At 44.8% G+C, this 17,357-nt stretch overlaps 1 long non-coding RNA gene across 1 annotated transcript in view; it reads right to left on the bottom strand.

The window, feature by feature from the left end:
* LOC138513590 (uncharacterized) overlaps positions 1-13,978 on the bottom strand; it is a 224,497-nt gene extending 210,519 nt beyond the window's left edge. The window contains exon 1 of the long non-coding RNA XR_011281775.1: positions 13,865-13,978. This is a non-coding gene — a long non-coding RNA (uncharacterized lncRNA). The remainder of the gene's footprint in view (positions 1-13,864) is intronic.
* Positions 13,979-17,357: the final 3,379 nt, after the last annotated feature.

Genomic DNA, 17,357 nt, shown 5'->3' with positions numbered 1-17,357 from the left:
ATTGGGAATGCATGCATATATTGTGGGGGCAGGCATCATAGCAATGTTGGAAAATATTACTGTGTACTGATGGTGTTCCAGCATCTGACATTCTTCATGCGTTACCCTACAGACCGCTTTAAAAAATGTTTGGCTTTTTATCCCATTTTTCCCAATATCCTATTGTAAAATTCATCATCCAACTAGTTTTTAAAAAATATATAATTGGGGAGGAACCACCACGAACCCTTTAATGTTAGTTAGGGCTCCCTCACTACGCTCCGTTTGTTACGCTACTTCTGGGGAAATATTATTGCCCCTCCATTAATAATATTCACCCATGGCCAATGACCTTGAATCATTCGGCATTCACCCATGGCCAATGACCTTAAATCTTTCGGCATTCACCCATGGCCAATGACCTTGAATCATTCGGCATTCACCCATGGCCAATGACCTTAAATCTTTCGGCATTCACCCATGGCCAATGACCTTGAATCATTCGGCATTCACCCATGGCCAATGACCTTAAATCTTTCGGCATTCACCCATGGCCAATGACCTTGAATCATTCGGCATTCACCCATGGCCAATGACCTTGAATCATTCGGCATTCACCCATGGCCAATGACCTTGAATCATTCGGCATTCACCCATGACCAATGAACTTGAATCATTCGGCATTCACCCATGACCAATGACCTTGAATCATTTGGCATTCCTTTGCAGCCCTCAAGAGACTGCTGCAAAACTTCCGCCAAAAGCTGCCTCTGCCATTCTGCAGGTAGGGCACAATAGTGTCAAATGCGTTCATCATCCTACGTCAGGACTATCGGTATAATGAGCAGCTGTAGCACACCCTTCAGTGACCCCACACATTCAAAGGGTGCCATCTCAGGGGGCACCCTGCAGTGTTCTGGGCTGGCTGGGACCTGAAAGGCTGCGGTCAACGGTTTGCTATGCAATGGTTCTGATGTAGACTGGAAGCGGGTGTGGGGAGGATTAGCAAGACAGGCCTGCCCCTAGGCCATTGTACAATGTTCTGAGTGGCCTGCTGATGGATAATGTTTTCCCTGTTGAGCTAATAAACATGCTTTCATGCGGCCATTATGCTTAGTTATTTCATGTACTTTCGGGGATGCGAGGAAGCCACTATCCAGGTGTTGTCATATCTTGTTACTGAAAAGAACTTACAGTGAAATTTGACATGTCCAGACGGCTTACGCATGGAGAGTGGCTGTTTATGCTAGGCAATGGCCAAGGGTCACCCGTATGTAATGGCTGCGAGCCTGGTTCATGGGGGAACCATGCAGTGCTGGCAATCCCCCTTTAAGATGATTCTTAGACTATTAAACTGTGGCCGGTTTTAGTCCACTCATGTTTGGTGTCAATTATTACTTTCCCCTTACAGGGGGCTTTTGTGCCGTCTAGCCTCGGTGGCAACAGAGGTGCAGCCAGCATTGTGGGCTGGCCCTCTCTGCCTAGACTCTGCTTCACTCCTCCTGAAGACGAGGCAGGAAGAAGAGTGAGTACAGTGCATTCTGGAAGAACGAACTCCTGGCATGCGGGATTTAGAAATCGCTAGCACCACCACCACCAAAGCCTCTTTTTTTCCCACACAGAAAGAAGAGGTTAGAAGGCAAGGATAGATTAGAATAGGAAATGTAAGATGTTACTGAATTGATTTTGTTTTCTTCAGTGACAGATTGGCGGAATTGCAGAACGATCCTAGCTGAGGAGGAACAAAGCTGGCTGGCAGACGCTGTGGTCAAGAAGGCAGGGATGATGCAACGCATGCTCACCCATAATGACACCCATAATGACAGTTGGCCTCCACAACAGATGCAGAGAGGCCTTGGCTTCACTTGTATGGGAATGAGGAAATGGTTCCCGGTAGTAGATTCTGCCAGAGGCAGGTTTTAACCTGGAAGGACTTTGTGGGAAAGTGACGCATACCTGTCAATCTTTTGAAATAATAAGGTGGGTGAAAACCGAAGGTTGTGCTTTTGCTGGTGAGCTCTCCATTAACGCCTATGAATCAGCAATGGTATTGACGGGTGAGGGAAGCGACTCTATGGGGGTGTCAACTCTCAAAAGCGGGTGAGTTGAAAGGTATGGTGACGTGAAACATTAGCTTGATAGAAATGCCTGCAAAGGCAAATGCCCCAGAACTAATTAAGACTTGGCTTATGGCTTATGTCCCTGGATCTTTATGCCTAGCAATGGCAGACGGCCACAAGATTTAATGGTTGTGTGCCTGTAGTGATAGGGTCGGCAGTAAATTCCACTCATATTTGGTGTCATGTATGCGTGTTTTCCCGAACCCTATTTAATTTATATATTTCCAATCTACCTTTAATTTTTATTGATGCCTCACTATTTCCTCCCAAAAGTGGTTTCATTAGAACTCGGATGCATAACATATGCCAACAACATCCTTTTGTTAGATGTAACACCTATTGGCCTGCAAAGGCGATTGGACTTGACCTGCAATTATTTGCACAGGAAGGTGGCAGGAGAAAGTACAAAGTGTTGTCCATCTCTTATTTATCTGGGGTATTTGTTTGCACCCAAAAATCACATTAAGTTGATAAAATGACGTCTGATCATGAAAATGGATATTTTTACAAAACATTCACTGTTATTCAAGAACCTCTGGGCACCTGGCGGCACCCCGGACCACACATAGAATCATACATCAATCATGTTCCTGGTTTCCCACACGCACCACTATCTGAATCACAGCCCTTCATATATGAAATGTCACAGAATTGATTAGTCACTTCACTTGGCAGGGGAAAACAGGAAAATCACACTCGAAGTGGATGTGGTAGAATCACCACCATCGGACTCGGACAGATTGGGATATGCTGTCAGGAATTGTCGTGGGAGGCCATGTGCCATGGCCATGTCTCGCGCCAGTAGGTCAGACGCGGGTCCCTTGTGCATTACTCCCGAGGGCAATCAAGAACTAGCCCCAGGAGCACGCTGGGAGGACTTGAGGGATGGGCAGATATTGCGCATGTATGAACCTTTAGGATGTTTGCCTTTATTAGAATTTTATAAAGCGAAAGTGTCTCCAGCAATGATGTATGGTTGTGGCATAAGGTTCTGAGTTTACCTCCCCATATCGCGGTTGAGGCAATAAGGCTTGAACTTGGCCTTCGATCCTGGTAGGCCTATCACAAGTGGTGTAAAATAAATCTCTTGGACAAAATCAATAACAGTGAACAAACTAATATTTTTGGTAGACCTGGGCCAGCTTCTCAAAGCAGATCTTGTTTGGCCTTGTCATTGTTTTTTTATGAATGTTATGCCTACTTATGGGAAATTGAATAGGTGGGGGCCTTTAGTCCTCTATCTGACAAGAAAAGTTTGTGGGCCTTGGATAGAAACTAATGTGTGGATCATCTGCACAATGTATCCCTGTTCACTTTGCTGGCCGATTGGTACACTCTATCTCATACTTTGTCCAAAGTCCAGCCACATATTGTGAAGGCCCTGTCGAGAGCACTGCAAAAACAGAATAATTAGATGTAGATTTAACCGTTTTGCAACGTTGCAAGTTATTGGTCCCCGCCTGAGCATTACTGACTATACATGCAGACTACGTAAGAAGGAAACACCTGAAACTCAGTATCATCTAGTAATTAATTGTGTGGCACTCACAGATAGAAGGGTTTTCCATTTGTCTTGTTTCGTGACTTCTACCAAGGCGGTCTGTTCTGAAATACTATGGAACAGTTTGATGAGTGTTAATTCTCTTTCACGTTCAATTGCCTTACTTGCACTGTTGAATTATATTCTAGACAGCCTAGGACATTCCACATCCACACCTGGACAGTTTTAAAAAATAAGATTTGATTGTAACGTTTAATTCAAATTGAATGGAATGAAGTGGTCTACAGTATTTATGTGTTTTACATATATATATATATATATATATATATATATATATATATATATATATATATATATAGGTTGTTGGATGATGGTACCATTGTATCAATGATTTTATTATGTGATACATTTTTTTAAAGTATGTGCATTTGGTTAATGAATAAACCTTTTGCACACAGACGAATTTTATAATACATGAAAGTATACAATTGTTAAACAATTAAGTAATTCAACATCATTGCACATAGTTATACCATTTTTAAAAAGAATCCTAATTAAAAACTATACTGGCACAAGGCCATAAAATCCATGATATCGGATATCAATCATCGGCCAAATAAAACAATGAGCCAATACAGGTATAAAACATCACATACCTAATAAAACTGTAGTCTTAAAGAGCAATTTCAAAAAGTGTGAGTGCCTACTTCCAAATATAAAAAGCAGCAGATGTAATCACCAACGACTCAGCCACAAATATAAGGCTCCAAAATTGATTGGTAATTAAACTTTCCTTGTGACTTACACAATGCTGATAACCCTTAATATATAGTTTGCCCTTAAAACATGGCAAGAAGAACATGGCGGCTGGTTTCAATTGGTTGGTGGCAAAGACGTAATAGCCTTTCGTTATGTGGCATGCCACGCCAGCCACCAATATACTCGAAGGTGGGCAACATATCAAGGCACAGGTTAATAGTAAATTTCCTCAAGTTAGGTGAACGCATTTTAGTCAATTATGGACGAGGAGCCTTCAAATAAAAGCCTTGAGTGCAAAATTCCACAAAGTTTGGCCATGTGATCAGCTCTGTCCCAATCCATTGGTTTTTTTTTAATACGAGATTGGCATTAGGTAGGATAAGAACTTGATTTAAGGACAGCCCAATGTTTTCTAGATGAGCCAGTACAGATGTTTGCAAGTCCTGTAAAAAAGGATTTAGAACCTTGTCAGATATGTGGGAGACAATCAGTCCTAAGAGGGTATCAAGGTCAGGCTGAAAAGCGTGTAGCTTTAGATAGAATTGACAGCAGTGAAATAGCCAGAGGAACTTAATAGATGATAGGCCAAGCTTACATCCCAGGGCCTCGACAGGCAATGCACTCGGGACACCCAATAGGGATCAAAGCCTTGATTTTATGAAGCCATACGGCATGACGAGTTGAGAGAGCCTCATGCCTGTGAAAAAGGCAAGGGCTGATACTCATTCTACAGGCTCTGAGGTGGCAGGACTTGCAGCGAGACTGGCGAACGGCAAGGCACCAGGGAGCAACGGAATAACCAACCTCGCAATCAAGAACCGCCCGCCGCATTAATGGAGCACCTCACAGAGATCTTCAATGCATGCATGAGACTTCAGCACTACCTGAGTTCCTGGAAGGAAGCAAGGGTCATCGTGTTCCCGAAGGCCGGCAAACCACTGAGGGATCATGCAAACTACCGCTGCATCAGCCTGCTCTCTGGATTATTGAAGCTCCTGGAGAAGGCCCCCCTTGCCTGCCTCAGCGACTTCGCCTCCGAAAGAAATCTACTAGCAAAGAAACCGTTTTGATTTCAAAAGGAGCATGCAATGACCCATCAGATGCTCAGAGTGGTGGACACCATCAGCATGCATTCAACATCAACCAGTCCACAGGAATCGTTTTCTTGGAAGTCACCAAAGCATTTGACCGAGTCTGGCACAAGGGACTGCTGCACAAGATGATCAGTCTGGGATTTCCGAACTAGATTGCAGGCTACCTGAGACACTGCACCTTCCATGTCGCCATGCGGTCTGAGATGTCCTCATCACATCTCATCGGTGCAGGCATGCCACAGGGATCAAACCTCGGAACCTCGGACCCTTCCTGTTCAACATATTCACCAACAACACCCCGACAGATCTTCACAAGACCAACCTGGGACTGTATGCAGACGATGTTGCAGTCATATCCCGCTTCATTGGCTATCATCTAGATGTGGTACAGCAATTTGCAGATAGAACTCAACACCAGCAAGACAACTGCCACGCTGTTCACCAGAAAGAAGATCAAGTAGCACCCGCAGATCAGCCTCAACAGGGAGACCTTCAAGTGGGAGAGCAGCAGCCGCTACATCGGTGTGACCCCGGATATCAAACTCAACTGGAGAAGCCATATCGAGAAAACTCAGCAAAAGGCAACAGGAAAGATGGCAGCGTTGTACCCATTCCTGAAGACCAAGTCCATGCCCTTCCAGAAAAAGATCAATGTCTACAAGGCAATCATCACACTTACCCTGACATATGCCTCCCCAGCATGGATGACCTGCCATGAGCGACACCGGAAAAGTCTTCAGATAGTCCAGAACAAGGCTCTGCGGATAGAGTCTGGAGCTTCACTCTTCACAAGGATAGCAGACATTCACAGAGAACTGGCAATCGAGATGTTGGGGGAACATATAGCGAAACTGAGTAAGAACTTCTGCCAAGGACTGGATCAGAACCCGAACCCTCTGATCAGAAGACTCACTAGCAGCACTGCAAACACTTTCAACAGCTACCTGTGGCCCATCACGGCATAGACCCTGTGAAATCAAACCTACTGTGACAAGTTCACACAGACCAAGAAGAATCCTAACCGACGACTACATACTCAACCCGAGAAGATGGAGTAATGAGGCTGAAGCCTCACTATCCAATAATCACTGCTGATGGATAAAATCTATCAGCAAGAAGAAGAAAGACAGTAATTCTATAAATGGTAAGAAAGCTCTCTACATTAAATCCTCCTTTTCTGACAATGAACCTCTTGATTACAAGCCATTTTTTCATAACTCTCTGTATGATGAAATCGCCGTAAAATGTGTGCGCCGGGCTGGATTTGATGGGAGAGCCCGGATATACATAACTGTCTACTATTTCCAGCATAGCGTTGGGCAGTTTCCAGTTGTACAAAGCATTTTTACGAGATCTGCCACCAATGATCATAATTTTTGATTTCGAAGAATTCATTTTCATGTCAATCGTGGTGGTAAAAGTGTAAAGCGCATCCACAGAATGCTGAAGTCCAATTGGAGTGTAAACAAGTAGCACTGTCTCATCAGCATAAGCCAACCACGGTAAGGGTTCCTCACCAATATATGTGGAGAAATGACAGCAAAATCCAATTAACTCGTCCATATCAGAGACGTAAATGTTAAACAACAGGGCAGCAAGTATGCACCCCTGTTTAAGGCGTCGATTTGTAATAATGGGACAAGTAATTACACAGACAGTGACCGTAGTGCCTTTGTACATTAATTTTATAAAATAGAGCAGATAGGGCTCAAGCCCCCATCATATAAGTTTGTTCTATAAGATCGGATGTGACACAGAGTGAAAGGCCTTAGAATAGTCGATAAAACAAAGAAACAACTTCCTATTTGGTCGACGTATAACATCTGCCATCACATGATGGAGAGCATAGATATTGTGTGAAGTGCAAAAAGCTTGTCTAAAACAAGTCTGACATTTTTTTAAAAGACCTTTCTCTTCCACCTAGTTATTTCGTTTTTTTTTTTTTTTTTAATTAGGGAAGAGAATATTATGGAACTAAAATCAAGCATGGCTAGAAGCCTATAGTTTGAGAGATCCTTCCTGTCCCCCTTTGTATTCACTGGAATTAAGATGGATTCTCTCCAAAAAGGTGGAACAGTTATTTGGATAATAATACACTGGAAAAGTCACTTCAACAAGGAGGCCCAAAAATTAGGGTTAGCTTTTATTACAATGTTTGCGACTGACTCTGGACCTGCGCCTGACTCTGGACCAGGAGCCGAGAGGCCTTCAACTTCTTAATGACTTCTAAAATGTCATCCACGTCAAAGCCTGCAATTATATTATCCGACTGGTCATGCAGTTCAGGCCATGACTCAACTAAATTATTGTCATACTAGAGTTCAGTAATGGAACTCGCCCAGGCAGTTTCAGAGATGGGATTAAGTTCCTGTGGAGCATTTCCCCCCAACAAATGTCATATAGCAATGCCAAATTTGTTATTGTCAGTTCCACCCAAACGGTGGAAATTAATAATTAAAATGCTATTTATCAGAGTAGAAAGATCTTCAAGAATAACAGACAAGACATAAGGGATAGTAGGCACTGCGGTGCATGCTCTCAAATTAAGCTGGACACTACCCCCAATTCTCAGTGCGCCCATCAGAGCGACCCCTCTCCCTTGCAATTGCTGGATGACACATAACATTTTAGCCATCAATACTGAAGCCATTACATACCCAAGTTTCCTGTAAGAGGAACCTGGACGAAATAAGCAGAAACCCACTGGTTGGCATAAGGGGCTATAACCATGGGTATTTCAAGAAAGCCATTTGACGCAATCTGAAGAAACAGAGCATCAATTGTTGCTGACTTCCAACCAACCTATTCGGGATCCATCGTTTCACCTCACTCAAACTAGAGCACTTCTCCACTTGTTTAATAAAGGAGGATAGGAAGTCTTTCCCTACGGTAATTACAAGCTAATGGAGATCTCCCGGGCTGGACAGAAGAAGGCTGAATAATCTCAGTGGGTGAAATGTTGAGTGTTTTTATAACACATCGTCAATTGGTAACCAAATTATTTAATTTCAAGAACTCAACAATTCCACCACAATTGGGGAGATAAATTACACCAACAGCCATTTAGTTGGACTGTCAATCTCGGGAAGTTCAATATGAATGATGTTGTCTGACCCAATTGCTTTCACCCGGGGCATTTCACAAAACAAGTCCAGCAAGAAACTGCGATTCGTAAACGGACACTCCGCTGTAGGGCTCAGCTCTGCAAATTTGTCCCATTTCCCCAAAGGTAATAGATCTTCAGCAGGCTTTTGCTCCCATGATCCTACAGCGCCAGAGGCATGACAGACATGTGTTTGGAATGAAGAGGACACATCCTTAACTTGGGGAATGGCAGTCTGCAACCCCAAATTAGGTGCACTCAGCCACAAGTTCGGGGCTTTAGGTTGATTCAAAGTTTCCATGCTATTCGATATTGCTGGTCTTCTATATACCTCATGTGCAACATGAGGTGCCACACAAATCAGGCGGTGGAGCCCCTGGCAAGCCTGTAGTGTCCAAGGCCTCCGCCCCTGTTTGGAGCCATTTGCCCATGGGGCCTCGTAATTGAACTTGGTGGACTGTGCCATCCTGTAGAACTCTGGTGACTACATTTTGAATGGGTAGAGCCTGATTTTCTAAAGAACATTGACAGGCCTTGCTTGACTTGGTATTCAGAGAAAAGGTCACTTCTTTACGCACTGCCTGTTTATTACTGTTATTATTATTATTTTATGTTTTAATTAAGAAAATTATAACTTTTACATTTCTATTTATACAAATTTCAAAAGTTTCCTTATCAAGTGAAAGTTAAAAATAAAATAAACAAGTGCTGAGTCAAGGTTGTTCCTGTTACGTTCTTGAATGGCCAATGACCGGATCATCGGTCAGGTACGATTTCTTGTTTGTTGAGTGGTCAATCTACGTTTAATCAATTCTGTTTTTCTGCTGGTTAGAGGTATCTTTTTCAATTATCTCATTCCAATATTGCACCACTCTAAATGTCAGACTCTTGCAATTACCAACTAAAATTGATTCCCACCATTCTACTTGCGTATTGCTACAATTTTCCAACAGGAGCATGGCTGAGAATTTTTTTCTTTCTATATCCAAGGCAGGACAGTCCATGAAGATATAAGAGGTTTCATGCTGTTTATCATTTTTGCAGAAACTACATATGTTCCATTCTTTTGGGATTTGTCTTGTGTTTGCTAGAAGTTCTCCCGTCGGTAGAAGGTTCAACCTCAGCCTGAAGAAGGTGTCCCTTGTTTTTTGACACGGGAAGAGCTCTAGATATTTTGGTAGTTGATTCAGTGCTTTTATTATATGGGATGTGTCTCCGACGTCTTCTTTTCCGGACTGCTTGTTAGGCCGAGAGAAGGAATTAATGTTAATGACATCCTCGATTCCCAAAAGTGGGGATGACTCAGAGACCGCAGGCCCAACCTCAGGCACTGGTGTGATGGGCTCCTGATCTAGCCCAGATGAAAACACTGAATAAATATTGGTATTAATGCTATGGGGGCCCAGAGCCCTTTGCATACCCAACTGAGCAATCGATTCCCAATAGCTACTTGGGCTACAGGGCGACGAAGGCAGGCAAGTCTGGCCCGATATACTTGTGTTCTGTCTGGGTGCCCCATCGTAGCTCTCAGGGATAACATCAACAACTCTGTCCAGTATTCTTTTTATGTCGGACTGCTCCTTGGCCATGTTTGAACATAGCGCAAATAGAGTGTCGACTGTAGCTGTAACCACATTTAATGAGGGAGTAGGAATTTCAACCTCCTCAAAGGAAGTCTCTGATATTAAAGATGACGAGTCCGCCTCACTGTCACTGCCTGAAGAGTCTGAGGGTGAGGCTATCGTTTCTAAATCCGGCGTGGCGGAAAGATTGGCACCAATGCTATTGTCATAACGCTCCGAGGTGTCCATCGCCGTATGCGGCGCGCCTAAAAGAGTCTCTTTGCAGACATAGACAGAGATTCTGTAACGAGGTATTATTGTCAATAGTTGGTGAGGCATTAGAAACAATAGCTGCTATGGCTTTGTTGTAATTCGGGGGCTGTGGCGTCAATCCAAAGAATGCGCCTCCTTTAATTGTGAAAGTGGCCACTCAAAAAAAGACGCTATTTTAGCTTGCACATCGGACGCGCTGTACATTTTATCCTTTTTGAGCCGCAGAGTACCATTATTTTGACCTTGCATAGCAGGTGGACTACACGTCCATTTCCAAGCATGCGCTGAGTTACTGCACAGCCCATAAGCGCAGGATTTCATGGATTTTATTTAAACAGGCAACCAGTGATTACAAAATCGAAGTGAATAGCTCACCCCAACTCTTGTCCTCCACAACTCTGCGAGACTGCTAGACTGTGAGGCACTCAACTTTGCATGTGCCAACGCGCGACAGTCTGGATTTGAGTGCAAATGAAGTCCAAGCAGTACAGGGACAATCCTCTGATGCGGGCAGACACGGCTTGCCAATTCCAAAAAGTTGATCTGCTCGCAAAGCTCGTAACAATGAACAGCACCAAAGCGGTCTGCTAGACTGTGAGGCACTCAACTTCGCACTCCCTAACGCGCGCGCGTATGTCTGGATTTGAGTGCAACTGAAGTCCAAGCAGTACAGGGACAATCCTCTGATGCGGGCACACACGGCTTGCCAATTCCAAAAAGTCGAGCTGCTCGCAAAGCTTGTAACAATGAGCAGCATCAAAGCGGTATGCTAGACTGTAAGGCTCTCAACTTCGCATTCGCCGAATTTGTTTATGTGATTAATTGTTTTATTTTGTTTTAAATTGTGTACGGTTTCTTTAGGTACACAACCCAGAATGAAATAAATAAATATCAAAAATATATATATTTGGTGTCATGTATTACTTTTCTCTTACACGGAGCCTTTGCAGGGGCTGGCCTCTCTATATAAAGACGGCAGTTCCCCTCCGCTGTGGGAACACCTGGACAGCTGTTCAAATGTGCGCCACAATAAATTCAGTAAGACTGGCATCGCTCGTGCAGTTTCGGCAGAAGAACGCTGGAGGGCGATTGTGCACCGTTTTCATTTCGCAGCTCACACCAGCGGTGTTCTCTTCACGGAGTCTCTCTGCTCCCAGTAACTGCACAACAACAAACAAACCCAAGAGAGCTGGCTGCAGAGATTCCGTGTTGATATTGGCTTGCAAGACAGAGAGGCACCTGCAGTGGTGTGCGAAGCGTCCTAGAGTGAGGCAAGAAGCGCTGTCACGCCGGCGCCAAAAGTATAACATTTGAGACCGCCGCTGCACATTTACGTCCGACATGTACCCTTAAAAACAGAAGAAATGTCCTGCCCGTCCGTCAAGCAGAGATACAAGGAACAAAACACACGTTAATGTGCGTTCCAACCTCTCACATCACTTGTTCCAAGTAGCCATTAACTGTCATGCAGCCATTTTTAAAGCAAACGGGCAGGTGCCAATCTGTCGTTGGCAACCCCCTGAGACAATATACAAAGCTCGCTCTGCCAAACCTCGCCGACTATGTCAACTCTTTTGTGAATTGCGCAAATCGACTTGCGGTGGGTGCATTTTACACAGTAGGCGCTGTGGTCTTATTCTAGCTTCTCTCGTGCGGGCGACCCGTGGCGAATAATTCGGGCTTCACAGTTGAAAGCTAATCCACGTTTTTTCTCTAATCATTATCTGTAATAATGCTTTTTAAACCTCCCCTTCCTTACTCATGCTATCCCTTTCACCAGCTAACTCCCCGTCTACTTATTCTACCCCCGAAGCATTGAAGTGGATTTTAGTTGCACATTTTTAATTGCAATGTAATAAATGATTTGGGAAAAAAAAACACCCAATGTAAGAACGTGATAAAATAACCGCCGCACTTGCCGTTTGAATGAACAGGGCACACGTGAGCCGGTCGCGGGATTCTTAAATCCTGTGTGATGCAACCTTGCTGTGGTAATAAGGACGTCCAAGCCGTCCTGTCGGCGGCGCCTTTCGCGAGCTACGCCCATTTCGGGGGAGGTAGCTAGTGCACCGCATATCCACCTGAACACAGAATTACAAACGAATAAAAAGACGCGATGTGAGGAAGTAGAGAAAACAACACAAATAAACCAGGCGCGACAACAGGAACATTTTGCAATGACCCCTGTCCAGAGCAGAGCTGCGCGAGCGTGGTAAAAACCGCGAGATCTGGAAAGTGGTTGAAGCGCATCCTTCCCATGTTGTGTAATGTTAATGTCCTTTCTGCACTTCTACATTGGCATGCTGTTTCTCCACACCCTGGCGCAATTTTATCTTACGTTATAGGGACATTTCAAAAATCACAATAAGTGCGCCACTTTTGATTTTGGGGCAGATATGTCCTCGTCCCTTTCTGAATACGAGCAAGCGACGGAGTGAAACGAGGGAGCATGTCCCGTCCGAAAGTCGAAAGGAGCTTTTTACGGCACATTCAGTAATATTGGCATAAAGCCATGTTTTCAGGCACATCTGAACATATATCTCAGCAACCGTCACTCAACCTGCTGAGCTAACTTTGCAAAAGCGTACGCCATGTCAGAATCTATTGTTTAACCCTGGCGCTGGACTGCTGCTAACCAGGCAAGTGACCAAGAAGGCTCATACTATTTCCTCAGCCTGGCGAAGCAGCGTTAAGTTTGTGGGTTTGCACCGCTCTTGTATTGTTAAGATTAATTGAAAGGGGAAATGTGCAAGCAACATCATGCTTTAACTCGACCCTAACCCTCCACCGCCAGCCTCTTGAGTGCGTGTTATTAATTCTTTTTAACACCGTGCTTTTTAATTTGGAGATGGGTTATTTTAAATCGACTAACCACGGGAACTCGAATTCTCTCGAAGCTGGGCCATTCATGGACTCCACGCAAACTTTCCAGCAACGAAATACACGACGATGAAAAAAATAGCAGGAGATTTCTAGTGTAGCATGCCTTTTCTCATTTGGACATCAGCGGATTATATTCCAATCGGCCAATGCACGGATCGTTCGAGGGCATGAAAAGGCAGGTCCCCGTTTTAATGGATGCAAGAAGCTGCCAGATTCGCTCTGCAATATGTACATTTATGAACGGGACCCCCATACTCACATTAGTCAAATCACCGGGCTAGGCCACTGTGAGCAGGTGTGTCCAGGAGGTCACCACAGTTCCCAGTCCTAGGGCTTTTCTTTAACAAATTACTGTCGCCGGGCGCTCCCACGCTCCAACTGAAGTTGGCAAAGCCCACACCTCGCAGAAGGCCGTCAGTTTGTTAAATGAAAGCGCAGAACTGGAAGCGTAATTTCCCGCACACATGAACCAGCTGATCACCCGCGCACGAGTCCAGGGTGCCAGCCAGGTGCCCAGAAAAAAAACAGCAATACAAAAAAAAACGCGCTGGAGAATCAAATGTATATTTGGGGCTGGAATTTATACCTACGTTTGAAACAGAAACAACATGCAGTGAAAGGTCTGTGCCCCGAGGTCGTCTTTCTGAACTGTGAAACCCCTCACTCCGGGGCCGCTATGTCCTCCGCCAGCTGCTCCGCCACAAGCTGTCATTACTGCAGGCTGAATCCCCGCCGCGCGGCAGGCGCTGATTACAGTGGGCGGGGCCTTCAGCCGGAGCTGCCGCCAATCCGCTGCCTGTCGAGTCAGGTTACCAGTGTTTAGGGAGAGCGCGCGCGTCTTCTGAAATGTCCGCTTATTATAAGAGACGTTGGGCCCATTTCTCCCATTGTGCGCGTAACTGAAAAAAAAACACCCATGGAAGAAGAAGAAGAATGGTTATTCCCCCTCACTAAAGTGAGAGGGGCTTTAGATTCCAAAAAAGGCAGGAGGGAGTATTATGCAAAACTATCTTTACTGCCGACACATGTAGCAGCAAAGAAAAGAAACTTTTACAAAGACAAAACTTTAAATAACCAATCTCAAACACAGTTTAAAGGCAATGGAAGGGGGAAACCCCAGTCCAACATGGAGGGCAGGTCATGCCCTGTAGCCAGCAAATGTGCTAAGACCCACCCCCATAAAAGTCCTTTACTCTGACAGCAACTCCTCTTTCTGCAGGTGGCTTGCATCAGACACTCAGTGCAGGCATAGTGCTGAGAAGAGGATCCAATCGAACTGGAGGTTCACCACCTTTCCACCATTTGTGCCTGCTCCAAAAACCTTCTGACCAGGTCTCATCAGCCCGAAGCTGAAAGAACAAACAAAGTAGGGTGGGTGGATGGGAAGAACAAGACACAAAGTAGGGTGGGTGGGTGGCATAATACTCGCCTCCTGTCTTTAATGGAATCTAAACCCCCTCTCACGTTAGTGAGGGGGAGTAACCATTCCATAACAGGACAGGAGGCTTCATATTATGCAACCTCAAAGCCCTTGCATTCCATTAATTACCACTTGACCAATACTGTTATGAAAAAATGTCTCAACGTGAACTTCTTTTACCAGTCAGCTGCTTTCAAACCTTTGTTCAAAAAACCTACACCCCCTCCCTTCACCCCCCCGACCCCCCAAGGACGTGAAGGAATCCAATACCTCTCCCTGACAGAGAGCACTGAAGGAGAAAACATCAATCCCTGGGAGAAAAAACCCAAACCATAAAGCCATAGAGGCGAAATATATATATGCTAAAAGGTTAACCACGAGAAAGCAGCTGAAAAGGTACCCGGAGATCCTAACACTACCATATTTCAAGACATCTTAAAACATTGAACAATATTCAATTTACTGTAATGTTGGCAATGCTGGATAATAACTGAGGAAAAGAAACATTTTATTTGTTCTAGGCCTAAGAACAAATACCTCTATGGGGAGAAATCCTTCCTGCCAAGGAAATAAAATATCTAACCCGAGATGAAAAACATGGCTAACCTTGAAAAAGTTATAGCATGATATAATATGAAGTGTTTCAAAAAACAATTTCCAATCCCCCAGATACCCCGAGCAGGAACCCGGCAATCAAAACCTTGCTGCTCTAGTCCCTACGTCTCTCAGGCGAGCGCGCCGTCACTGAGCTACTCTCTGGAGACAGGGGAATACATTAACTATATGGGTTCAGAGAACAATCGTAAGACGTAATAAGTCTCTTAAGAACCTAAAAACTAGTGTGAAGGGGATATTCACTGCAGATGGACCTAATGGTCTACCGTACTAAGAATTCTGACAACTTCCTCTCTATTCTACTAGCACGTGACCAGGCGAATTGATTCCTAAAATCAACCCTGCACAGGAAGAGTAGAAAAAAGGAGGGTCTAAGTGGCGAGCCAAACCACAACACATGTAGCAGTTGCATACTGATAAACAGACTTACTAAGTGGAAGCTGCCCAGCAATTCCTGCTAACAACAACAGAGTCTTGCGAGAGTACCTGAAAGCTCCAAGCTGTACAAGAGAAAGACCACGCACACCTCAAAAAAGACCAAGACGAGAGGAAGACCCGTCGGATCCATCAAGAGTCCCGAGCAGATAGGAAGAGGGTGCGGGACACCTCCTGCTAATTCCTAGAAAAAGGGTAAACTACCCCTGAGGTGTGCAAAAGGATTTGTTAAAAGGAACTTATCTGACAACCACGGATAACCAGGGAAACAGAAGGACAAGTGCCCAGCCCAATTTCAGGCAGAAAGAAAGGATGCCCAGGAAACCAGACCTAACTTGCAAATGCCAAGAGAGGAGACCAATAGAACTGCCTTAGAGGACATGTTATACAAAAACATAATGCCAAAGCTCTCTTACCATATCCCAGGCATTCCAGGGGGACATATGCCTGAGGTGCCACCCAAGCTATAACCTGGCCCAGACAGCAACACCATCACTAAAGAGAATGACACCTACTGGTGAAAAAAATGTTCTATCCCCCTCAAGGCGCGGTAACACCCTGTAATGAAAGGGAGAGATGGTCCAAAAAAGGAGGCAAAAAACCTCACACCTCCACTATCCAAAGACGTAAGGGACACTCTTCCCACCATTTAAAAGAGGAAAGTCCCCCTCTTAACCTACCAGTCTACATCTAGCAAAAACTGGCCGTTACAAGATTATTAGAAAATGTAGTGCTAAATACAAGGATACTATGAGAAAACAGGAGATAAAGGAGAACCTGGAAATCCTGCGCCCCAAAAGTAGCATGCCATCCTTAATAAACACCTCCCCTTTTACCAAGACCGGTGGTCACTGGAACGGAACCAGGAGAAGCACTATAGGGCGACCAAAGACCCAACAGGATAGAGGCAGGAAACTGTTGAAGAGGAACCCCTTTCCGGAAAGCTGGAGAGAAAGAAGCTCCTGGTAACTTCTAATTGAGGATTTATGACACTTATGACAGGATGAAAAAATCCCCCCCTTTTGCCTAGAAGCAGGGCAATTGGTGCTGAGAATAGGGAGACTCTGAAGGATATATATACACACACACACACACACATACATGTGTATATCTACAAATACACACATACCTACATATACATGTATGGTGGTACCTGGAGCGGACGCCGATCCGTTCACACCTTGCCTGTGTGTCCTCCTTACTGAAAACCTGCCTGGGGGCCAAAAAGGCACTTGGGATCCTCTAGCAGAGGAAGGATGAAGTGCCTCTCGAGTAGCATACTGCTGCGGCCCGTAAGAGGCCCGGAAGGAACTATTGAAATTGGATTGGTCCTTACCAAGGGCCGTGAAAGTAAGCCAGGGTGTAGAGAGATCCTTAATGAACCTGTCTCCAAACAGGTTACCTAGGGCGTTAGGGTCAGCTTCATTCACTGCCATATTTAGCCGAGTATAGTTAATGCGCATGAGAAGGGACTTGCGCCTTTCCATGGAAAGCCCAGCATTGACGTTGCCGAACAGGCATATTGGCCTCTGCACTCAACCTCTGAGTGCCTGGACATCCACTGGGGAATTGGTAAGAGCAGCATTTTCCGCCAACTCAAATATTAGAGCCAA

The sequence above is a fragment of the Ambystoma mexicanum genome, chromosome 12, assembly GCF_040938575.1.
Source record: "Ambystoma mexicanum isolate Mex_15411 chromosome 12, UKY_AmexF1_1, whole genome shotgun sequence".
NCBI classification, from domain to species: domain Eukaryota; kingdom Metazoa; phylum Chordata; class Amphibia; order Caudata; family Ambystomatidae; genus Ambystoma; species Ambystoma mexicanum.
This window is presented reverse-complemented; position numbering and strand designations above follow the sequence as displayed.